Here is a 10,753-nt window from a genome sequence, read left to right as displayed (position 1 = left end):
ATTGACTGCAAATCATTTAAACTGTCACCTGTTCTGATGGGTGACTCCTTGATACATGTTCGATTGTATATAAATTCTGCATGGAAATACATCAATTATATCAGTGCCCATGTACTCATAGCCCTCTTTTTTGCGATCCGTTACCCGCCATTTGGTCCTTTCCGGTTACGGCGAATATTATACACAGGAATGTAAATTCATGACATCGTCATTTTTCATATCAGAACAATGGAGGCCTAGCCCCGATCTGAGAATGGTTATAAACTCAGCTTCACTCAATGTGATATACGTGATTAAAAGACAGAGAGTCGTAATTATATTCATTATTGATATTGACATGATTAATAGAATGTATGTTGTATTATTATAATTACTTGTGCGACGAATAACTGTCGAACTATCTGACGATTTGAATCTGTAGCGTTAACGTTAGAGTAAAGTATTAAGATTCGACAGATAACGAAAATGACACAAAGTACATATATTTTTATCAGGAAACATGTATAAATATGTTCTGTTATGTTCATGGAAGTCACCTGAACCATGCTGCAAGATTAGTATGTCATAAAACGTCGTATTCTAGCCAAATCACGTCTCTGTAAACGACAGCCTTCTTTCCGTGTATTTCGCCATTTGTTATGGTTGGATTTCGCGGATTCCGCACGCGCTATGTAACAAGCGTTTTGATTGGCTCGGACTCGTCGGATGATCACCAGCGCAGGCTATAAAAGGGGGTGAAATCGGACGAAAGTCAGAACTCATTTGAGCTCCCAAACGAGTGGTCGCCTCTTCTGGCCCTAAACTTTGGAAAGCCTTGAGTCTTCTCAAACCAATGACCTAATAGTGGTTCAAAATGTTTGAGAACTTCTCCGTAAAGGGAACTTAACGTTCCAAGGGGAGTAACTCTTATAGAGTTAAGTTACAAAGCTCTAAGAATATGAGTGTTGTCCGTTGGCGAAAACGGGGACACGTCTCCGTATTCGGAAACACTATTTGTAGACGGAAGCACCTCTGTCTATAGACTCATTACATATTCTTATCTAATAATTAATGTTTATTATAATAGCTTTTATATAGATATCTAGTAGGTATTTATTTCTCCATATTCGGAGCATTATACCAGTAATAGATGGAAGCACCTCCATCTATGGAAATGTTCCATATTCCAATAATGTATTAAAGGATATAGATCAGTGTTTAGTGTAGAATATTTGTATAACCTTTGGAGATCTCTATGTATCCAGTACCTGTACTTTGATGATTTGTGATTATAATAAATCATAAGTTGATTTTTATTCCTGACTTTGTTCTTTTATGGAGTAGTGCTAGGCTGGAACCGAATCCCTTATATATTACTTTTACTTGGCGATTGCTGAAATACGCAACCCGACGCGAAAAGTTACATTGGTGTCAGAAGTGGGATAAACTGAGTTCCAGTGTCTAGTGAATCCATAAAAAGAACATTAAAATTGGTATATAAAAAAAATCACAAAATTTGAATCTGAGATATTGAGTTAATCTTTACTGAAATCATAAAAATCTGTAGAGATGTCCGATTCAGATTCTGAAGTAACATTCCGGATTAGGAATAATGGTCTGGATACCGAGAATGAAGAGGTTGATAATAGAGCTTCTCCAGAAATGGTTCAAAGTTCTGAAAATACACAAAATAGCAAAGATTTAGCTAATATTCTGATGGAGAATATAAACAAACAGTTTGATAGTTTTAGAGAAGACAATAGAAGGAATTTATGGAACTCAATAGAGAGCTTAGACAAGAAATTAATAGTATACATGAACATGTAGAATCTTTAGAGTATAGAATTAATCATAGTCATAGGGAAAGGAATCCTTCTCATGAACACCAGAGTGCTAATGTTTGTAGTTCACCAGTGGCTGACATAAATGACAATAGTCGTGGATCACCTCATTTGAACACACGAAACACTGCACACAATACAAGACAGAGTTTAAAAACCTCAACAATATTCTGGTGGAGAAAATCTAGAAGAATATCTGTCCCAATTTGAAATAGTAGCACAAATAAATGGGTGGGACTATCAGACAAAATCTCTCTATCTAGCTGGAAGCCTAAGTGGAAGTGCGAGAGCCATCCTCACAGAGCTCAATGCTAAGGAGACCCGAGATTTTGATACCCTAGTTAGGTTACTTAATGTAAGGTTTGGGTCATTGGAACGCTCTGAAATTTACAGAGCTAGACTCCAAACAAGAGTTAAAGGAAAGGATGAGACACTCTCTGAGATGGCTCAGTCTATCCGAAAAATGACTCGCCAAGCATACCCTATGGCTGATGCATCAATGATAAATATCCTAGCATTGGATTACTTTATCGATGCTATACCAGACTCTGATACCCGGTTACGGATCAGGGAACTGAGACCAAAGAACCTTAATGAAGCCGAAACGCATGCCATCAGGCTCGAGGCTCATAGGTTAGCTGATAAGCAAAGGAGTAAGGCAATACACATGATCTCTGAGGAAGATCGCACTGTGTGCCACACCCAAATGCTATATCCTGCTAAAATGGCAGATCAAGAGGGCATTGATATTGTGACATTGAATAAGTCCATACAAGCCCTACACAAAACTACCAAAAATTTGGTAGATCAAAGAAACTCGGGTTTCACTTCAAATGGACAAAATCCTAAACCTAGGAATAGGTGGAATGGGAATGGAAATGGTAACAACCAAGTGTTTAATCCATATTATGGAAAACAAACACAAAATGGTCAATTTACCCAAAACACAAATCTAAATAGAGTTCCAAATGTTGGTAACCAAAGTTTTGATTCCCAAAATAGGAAAAGTTCCAGATTTGACACACATGACTATGGCACAAGTACTGGTTCAAATTGGAACCAAACACAGAGGTCAAGGTCAAATGTCACACAAAGGTCAAACTTTCACAACCCCTCCCACACTTCCCAGTCAAATGGTGGTAACTTTCAGTCACCTCCGATTCAGGGAAACTACTAGATACTGACTTCGAGGGTCGGAATTCAGTAGAAGAGGTGGAGAGACCCACAGATATTGTTGTGAGCAGCATAAATAATGATGATCACACCGTTTGTTTGTTTGTGCACAAATCAAAGACTTTGCACTTCCGCTACTAGTGGATACAGGTGCTACTGTAACCATTCTAAGCAATAACTGCTTCCAAAAATTAGGTATAAAGAACTCCAATGTAGAACCGGTCAAATTAAATTTGATAACCGCTACTGGAGATAAAAACACCATTTATTGGAAAATGTAAGCTTGTTATTGGCTTAGGGAAACAGAAGTTGTTACAAAGAAGTCTTGATAGCAGACATTAAACAACAGGGGATCATAGGTTTAGATTTTCTGACCACGCATTCTATTGATATCTTATTAAACAAGAATTGCTTGAAAATAGATGGAGACGAAATTCAATGTTTCCGATATCAAGCTGAAGCAGCAAAGCCAGCTTGTTGTAGAGTCTCATTATCAAGAGGATATTATAATACCTCCAAATTGTGAGATGATTGTTACTGGAAAATTTAATGATCCAATTTGTAGACAAAATACAGCTGTTATTGAGCCTTCACCAGGATTCATGTCAAAACATGAGGTGCTAGTGGCCAAAGCTGTTGTAAACCCTAGTATGGGTTATGTCCCTTTGAGAATTCTGAACTTTAGCGATAATGAACGCAAAGTATACAAGAATTCTGTGGTGGCGACTATAGATACTATTGATGAAATTGTGGATCAAAAGCACGAAAATGTGCAAGTTAATGAAGTCACTGTGGAAAAAACCACAAACTCATGTTATTCCGGAACATTTGAAGTCCCTCTATGAGCAATCTTGTGAATATCTGAATGAGAATCAAAGTGGTCAATTAAAAGAATTACTTATAAAGTACAAAGATAGTTTCTCAAAATCATCCCATGATTTGGGTATGACAGATCTTGCTGAACACAAAATAAATACTGGCTCAACTCCACCTATCCGACAACCGCCTAGGCGGGTTCCTCTATCAATGGTTAAGGAGGTTGAGAAAGAGATAGAAGAAATGGCACAAAAAGGCGTAATCGAACCTTCCGAGAGTCCATGGAGAACTCCAGTGGTCTTAATACGGAAAAAGGATTCTAGCCTAAGATTTTGCCTAGACTATAGGAAATTGAATGATGCAACTATCAAAGATAGTCATCCAATTCCTAGGATTGATAGTACTCTTGACTCACTATCAGGTCACAACTGGTTTTCAACCATTGACCTCAAAAGTGGCTACTGGCAAGTTAAGGTAGCATCTGAAGATAGACCCAAAACAGCATTTTCCATACCAGGGGGAGGACTTTGGCAATTTGTATCAATGCCATTTGGTCTTTGTAATGCCCCGGCTACCTTTGAAAGGTTAATGGAAAAAGTACTTATTCACCTTTCCCATGATATTTGCATGGTGTATTTGGATGATATAATAGTACTAGCCAAGACATTTGATGAACACATCAATAACCTTGATAAAGTGTTTGGGAGGCTTCAGGAAGCTAATCTTAAGATGCATGCTAAGAAATGTTTCCTATGTAAGAAACAGGTTTCATTTTTTGGGCCACATTGTTAGTGAAGAGGGTATCTCTACCGATCCAGAAAAGATAGAGTCAGTCAAAAATTGGCCTGTCCCTAATTCTGTTAAAGAGGTGAGACAATTCTTAGGGCTATGCTCCTACTATAGGAAGTTTGTCCAAGGATTTGCTACCATAGCTAAACCACTACATAAGTTGACGGAGCAGTACCAAAGGTTTACCTGGTCCTTGGATTGTCAAAGTGCCTTTGACACATTGAAACGGGCATTGACAAGCTCGCCGATACTGGCATATCCAAGGTCTGAAGGTGAATTCATACTGGATACAGATGCTTCTGACTCAGGTTTAGGTGCAGTCCTCTCTCAGCTACAAGATGGGAAAGAGAAGGTCATATGTTACTATAGTAAAATGTTCAGCAGATCTGAGAGAAAATATTGTGTGACACGTAGAGAATTACTGGCAATAGTAAACTCTGTTAAACAATTTCACCACTATCTTTATGGGCAATATTTCTTGGTCAGAAGTGATCATGGTGCCCTTACTTGGTTGATCAATTTTAAAAACCCTGAAGGACAAATGGCTAGATGGTTTGAATTATTATCTGCTTATCAATTTAAAATTGAATATAGAGCAGGTAAAGCTCATGGCAATGCTGATGCCTTATCTAGGAGACCTTGTTTAGAGAGAAATTGTAGCCATTGTGATAAAGCAGAACAAAGGTATGATAATAAAACCTGTTCTGATGAGGCTACAGATACTATTTGTAGAGTTAACAACAAGATCTCATAAAACAAACCATGCCAATGACTCTAGGGGAGACAACTCTCCAATGTCAAGATCCAAGGGTTCTGATCCAAACCAAGATATGTCTGATATACCCAAGGCAGCAGCTAAGGGTTCCACACCGGGACATCCGGATGTATCTGAAAAAGGAGAAAGGACTATTAATCTCCTACAAATTAAAGATAGTCAGAAAAATGATCCAGTCCTTAAAATTGTATGGAACTGGGTTAAACGTGGGGAAAGACCTAAATGGCCTGATATATCTCATTTAGGTGAGAGCACCAAGTTTTATTGGATGCGATTTGATTCCCTCACTATAAGAGATGACATATTATGTCACAAATGGGAAACCATCCAAGGGGGACAACCCTTGTACCAAATGGTTATACCCAAATCCCTAACAGACTATGTGATGAAGCAGTTACACAATAGTGTGACTGGAGGTCATTTAGGGAGTAAGAAAAACACTCTCAAAAGTGAGAGAGCGATATTTCTGGGACAGAATGTCGAGAGATATCAAACAGTGGATTAAAAGCTGTGACAAATGTGCAGCTAGAAAAACACCACCAAAATGGCCGAAGGGTCCATTACATACATACAATGTGGGTCTCCCTATGGAGAGATGGGCCATTGATGTATTGGGACCATTGCCTTTAAGCAATAAGGGGAATTCTTATCTCCTAGTAGTAGCAGATTACTTTACTAAATGGGTTGAGGCAATACCCATGCGTAATCAGAAAGCTACAACAGTTGCACAAAAATTCATAGATAGAATTGTCACCATTTTCGGTGTGCCTATGCAACTTCACTCTGATCAAGGGAACAAACTTTGAATCAGATGTATTCCAAGAAATGTGTAGAATCTTGGGAATTGAGAAGACTCGAACCACACCATATAGACCGCAGTCTGATGGAATGGTTGAACGAGCCAACAGAACAATTGGAAATATGCTCTCCTCATTTGTGGCAGAGAATTTAAGGGACTGGGATGAACACATTAACTTACTCATGATGGCTTACAGGTCATCTTCTCATGAAAGCACCGGGGTCTCGCCTTGTGAGATGGTGTTTGGTCGTAACATAAATCTTCCTGTTGATCTTGTTCTGGGACGGGTTGTACCTGAAATGAACACGTGTACTAATTACACAACAACACTAAGGAAGCAAATGGATAAAATTCATGAGTTTGCTAGAGATAAAATTACACTCTCAACAAACAAAATGAAACTTGAACATGACCGAAACACTCAACTCAATCAATTCAAAAGAGGTGATCCAGTTTGGCGTTACAATCCTAAAAAAAGTGGTATTGGCTCCAAATTACGGTGCTCATGGGAAGGTCCATATGTCGTTATTGAGAAAATAAATGATGTGGTGTATAAAATCCAAAAATCTCCAAAGTCAAGACCTAAGGTAGTTCATCACAATTACTTGAAATCATATGAGGGTGATGAAAAACCAAAATGGCTCAAGAATTAGGAGAATAGTCCTTTAAATAAATGTAGACTGTTGTCTAAATTACTATTCCAATTATTGTTCTGTCTCAGCGATATCTGAACAATATAATTGCACTTTCTCTGCAATATAAATTTTGGAAAGAAGTCGTAAAACAGTACACCAGTGTACCACCTGTAAAGCTACCTTCGGAAGATGGGATGACAGGATACAAGCACCAGTCTACACCAGGGGATATGGAACTCAATGGGACGTGTCCGGACACCAGGAAATTCCAGTGAAGGAAGTGAACTGCGGAAAACATGAACAATTATTCAATAATTATTGAATTATATCAAAGATATTAATGTAAAGTTTTGTAAATATTAATTTAGAAATAATCAAATTATAGAGTATTATATTAATATATATTTTCTCATTATTATCGAAAAATTATAAATAATTCTAACTATATTATTGATAAAATATTGATACTATGGAAGTGATATTCCTTATTGAATTACACATGTAAGTATGTGTATATAAGATGTTTGATGTAGGAATTATTTTGTGTATTAAATTGAACATATTTTTTTTTTTTTTAAATGTATCACCATCTCTGTTTATAAATTCACAGTGTGTACTATATCACATTGGAATAATTTGTGAGCAAATTATGGCTGCAAAGACTTACCACAGTACTCACCATACATGCATAATAGCTGCTAATTGGTTGTTTCTGAAGTCAAGCACCTGTGTTGTACATTGTGTACAAGCTCCAATATCTTTGGTTGAGTAAACATGACATGCAGGCCATGACTTAATTCCTAAAAATGAAAATATTCGCAAGTGAACTACTGAAATCTCCTATGATATTACATTCGGGACGAATGTTTTTAAGAAGGAGGGGGGTAGTGTTACGATCCGTAACGGCGAATATTATACACAGGAATGTAAATTCATGACCTCGTCATTTTTCATATCAGAACAATGGAGGCCTAGCCCCGATCTGAGAATGGTTATAAAACTCAGCTTCACTCAATGTGATATACGTGATTAAAAGACAGAGAGTCGTAATTATATTCATTATTGATATTGACATGATTAATAGAATGTATGTTGTATTATTATAATTACTTGTGCGACGAATAACTGTCGAACTATCTGACGATTTGAATCTGTAGCGTTAACGTTAGAGTAAAGTATTAAGATTCGACAGATAACGAAAATGACACAAAGTACATATATTTTTATCAGGAAACATGTATAAATATGTTCTGTTATGTTCATGGAAGTCACCTGAACCATGCTGCAAGATTAGTATGTCATAAAACGTCGTATTCTAGCCAAATCACGTCTCTGTAAACGACAGCCTGCTTTCCGTGTATTTCGCCATTTGTTATGGTTGGATTTCGCGGATTCCGCACGCGCTATGTAACAAGCGTTTTGATTGGCTCGGACTCGTCGGATGATCACCAGCGCAGGCTATAAAAGGGGATGAAATCGGACGAAAGTCAGAACTCATTTGAGCTCCCAAACGAGTGGTCGCCTCTTCTGGCCCTAAACTTTGGAAAGCCTTGAGTCTTCTCAAACCAATGACCTAATAGTGGTTCAAAATGTTTGAGAACTTCTCCGTAAAGGGAACTTAACGTTCCAAGGGGAGTAAACTCTTATAGAGTTAAGTTACAAAGCTCTAAGAATATGAGTGTTGTCCGTTGGCGAAAACGGGGACACGTCTCCGTATTCGGAAACACTATTTGTAGACGGAAGCACCTCTGTCTATAGACTCATTACATATTCTTAAGCTAATAATTAATGTTTATTATAATAGCTTTTATATAGATATCTAGTAGGTATTTATTTCTCCATATTCGGAGCATTATACCAGTAATAGATGGAAGCACCTCCATCTATGGAAATGTTCCATATTTCCAATAATGTATTAAAGGATATAGATCAGTGTTTAGTGTAGAATATTTGTATAACCTTTGGAGATCTCTATGTATCAAGTACCTGTACTTTGATGATTTGTGATTATAATAAATCATAAGTTGATTTTTATTCCTGACTTTGTTCTTTTATGGAGTAGTGCTAGGCTGGAACCGAATCCCTTATATATTACTTTTACTTGGCGATTGCTGAAATACGCAACCCGCGCAGAAAAGTTACAGTTAGCCTTCACTCTCGTTCATAGAATCGAATATGTAAGAAATGTTTAAACATCATTTACACATGATTAATTAGCTTGAAGAAAAAAAGTTAACATAAAAACAATTTTTATGCTCATATTTTTACTCCTTCTTTCATTCAAAGTTTTTTTTTCTTTCTTCTCACTGGTAACTCCTTTCTTCTTTTAGGCCTGTCTTTCATTTCTCTATTATTGTCTCTTTTTCTGATCCTCTTAATCTACATTGTATTTATATCAGCATTATTTTTTGTTATTGTTGTACTCTCATCTTTTTCCCTCCTTTACATTTTTGTAAATATTGCTACTTCCAATATATTTTTGCAGCTATTATCTCTCAAAATTTAAAATTGCAAACTTTCATTTCGTGTTTATACAGATTATGAATATCTTGCTTTTCAATTCCATCTTTGATACTTAATATTTAGGTACTGTTCAATGCACTCTAGTTATTGACAATAAGTCATGTTGAAATGCACATATAAATACATACTCCATCCAGTTCCTATGTTATAAAGAACCCTAAAGACCCTACACTGTATATTGTACATGCATGTATGCATACTATGATATTCACATTCATGAACAAGTCTGAATAAAATGTCCGAGGTATTCACATTAACTAGGAATAGCAAAAGTATTAACAGATATGTGATAACCTACAAGTTCGTGAATACACAAATATATACTATATTTATACATGTATATAAGATAACCTACAAGGTACAAATGTATACTGACACTACTGTCATCAATTAATCTGATGTATGTAAACCCATAGCAGCCTATACTCGCAAGGGCAAGAGTTCCACAATGCAGGAAGACACAACACAAATATACCGCAATTTCCTGGCTGTTAATGTGACGTTAATTCGATCAAATAAACAAAGGCTTTTGGGGAAATAAAAGAAACTTCGAACTGCTCTCAGAATAGCAGGTGATTTGTTTGTTTGATTTTAAGGACGGCCACCTATGTGTGCCATGTGTTGTGTATGTAAAGTGCGTGGTGTGATTATGTTGAGTTTTTCATTAAGTGTAAAGCCAATTATGTATCAATTTTGTGTCGTTTTAGCTTGAAGTGTGAACAAAAATCACCGAAAATGAACTGGAGAGGAATAATCGGGTACGTACAGATTTTCATTTTAAACACATGGGGTGTCATACAAATGTATCAATGTGATTAAAATACAGATCGTTCGTTAAATAGTGGTTCTTACAACATCCCATAAGGGGTCATGTTCGGATGACCTTTATACCACGTGTGCTTTAGATAAATGTATTTATACACCTTGCTACGAACATCAATTGAAAGCTCTATTTCGTCCCAGTATACATATACAATTAGCTTTGTATGCTCTTTGGGCGAGATGACAACGTATACGAAAATAATTCTTGACAGATTTTGTGTCGCCTTCAAACGCAAGGGCGACACATAGGTATCGCTGTGTTGGCGTCGGCGTCCGGGAAAAGGTTTTCCGAGCAATAACTTTAGTATTTATTGTCCGATCTCGAGTGAGTTCGATACTGGTCAAAATTCGTCAATATTTGCAAGAGTTATCGAAATTTAAAATCGTCAAAACAGATAAATCCATAGTTTCCACTCGATAACTTTAGTATTTATTGTCTGTTTACAACCAAATTTGGTATATAAACTTTATATCAAGGAGAGCGCGGATTGCGTTGATACTGGTCAAAATTCGTCAATATGTGCAAGAGTAAGAGGACTTTAAAATCGTCAAAACAAATAACTTTTGTTTCCGTGCGATAACTTTGATATTTTTTATCGAT

The 10,753-nt window shown here is 36.8% G+C and overlaps 1 long non-coding RNA gene across 2 annotated transcripts; it reads right to left on the bottom strand.

The window, feature by feature from the left end:
* Positions 1–1,502: 1,502 nt before the first annotated feature.
* Positions 1,503–8,271, bottom strand: LOC138313670 (uncharacterized). 2 transcript variants are annotated; one of them, XR_011207236.1, is made up of 7 exons: positions 8,080–8,271; positions 7,487–7,607; positions 6,988–7,092; positions 6,353–6,466; positions 5,360–5,486; positions 4,785–4,929; positions 1,503–1,654 (listed from the first exon to the last, which is right to left on the bottom strand). It is a non-coding gene; the product is annotated as an uncharacterized lncRNA (long non-coding RNA). The 2 variants fall into 2 exon arrangements; XR_011207237.1 differs by lacking the exons at positions 7,487–7,607; positions 8,080–8,271 and having other exon boundaries at positions 6,976–6,997.
* Between the last annotated feature and the right edge of the window lie 2,482 nt (positions 8,272–10,753).

Source organism: Argopecten irradians, unplaced genomic scaffold (genome assembly GCF_041381155.1).
Source record: "Argopecten irradians isolate NY unplaced genomic scaffold, Ai_NY scaffold_0827, whole genome shotgun sequence".
In the NCBI taxonomy this organism is placed as follows: Eukaryota; Metazoa; Mollusca; class Bivalvia; order Pectinida; family Pectinidae; genus Argopecten; species Argopecten irradians.
Note: the sequence above shows the minus strand (reverse complement) of the source record. Positions and strands in the feature narration are given on the sequence as shown.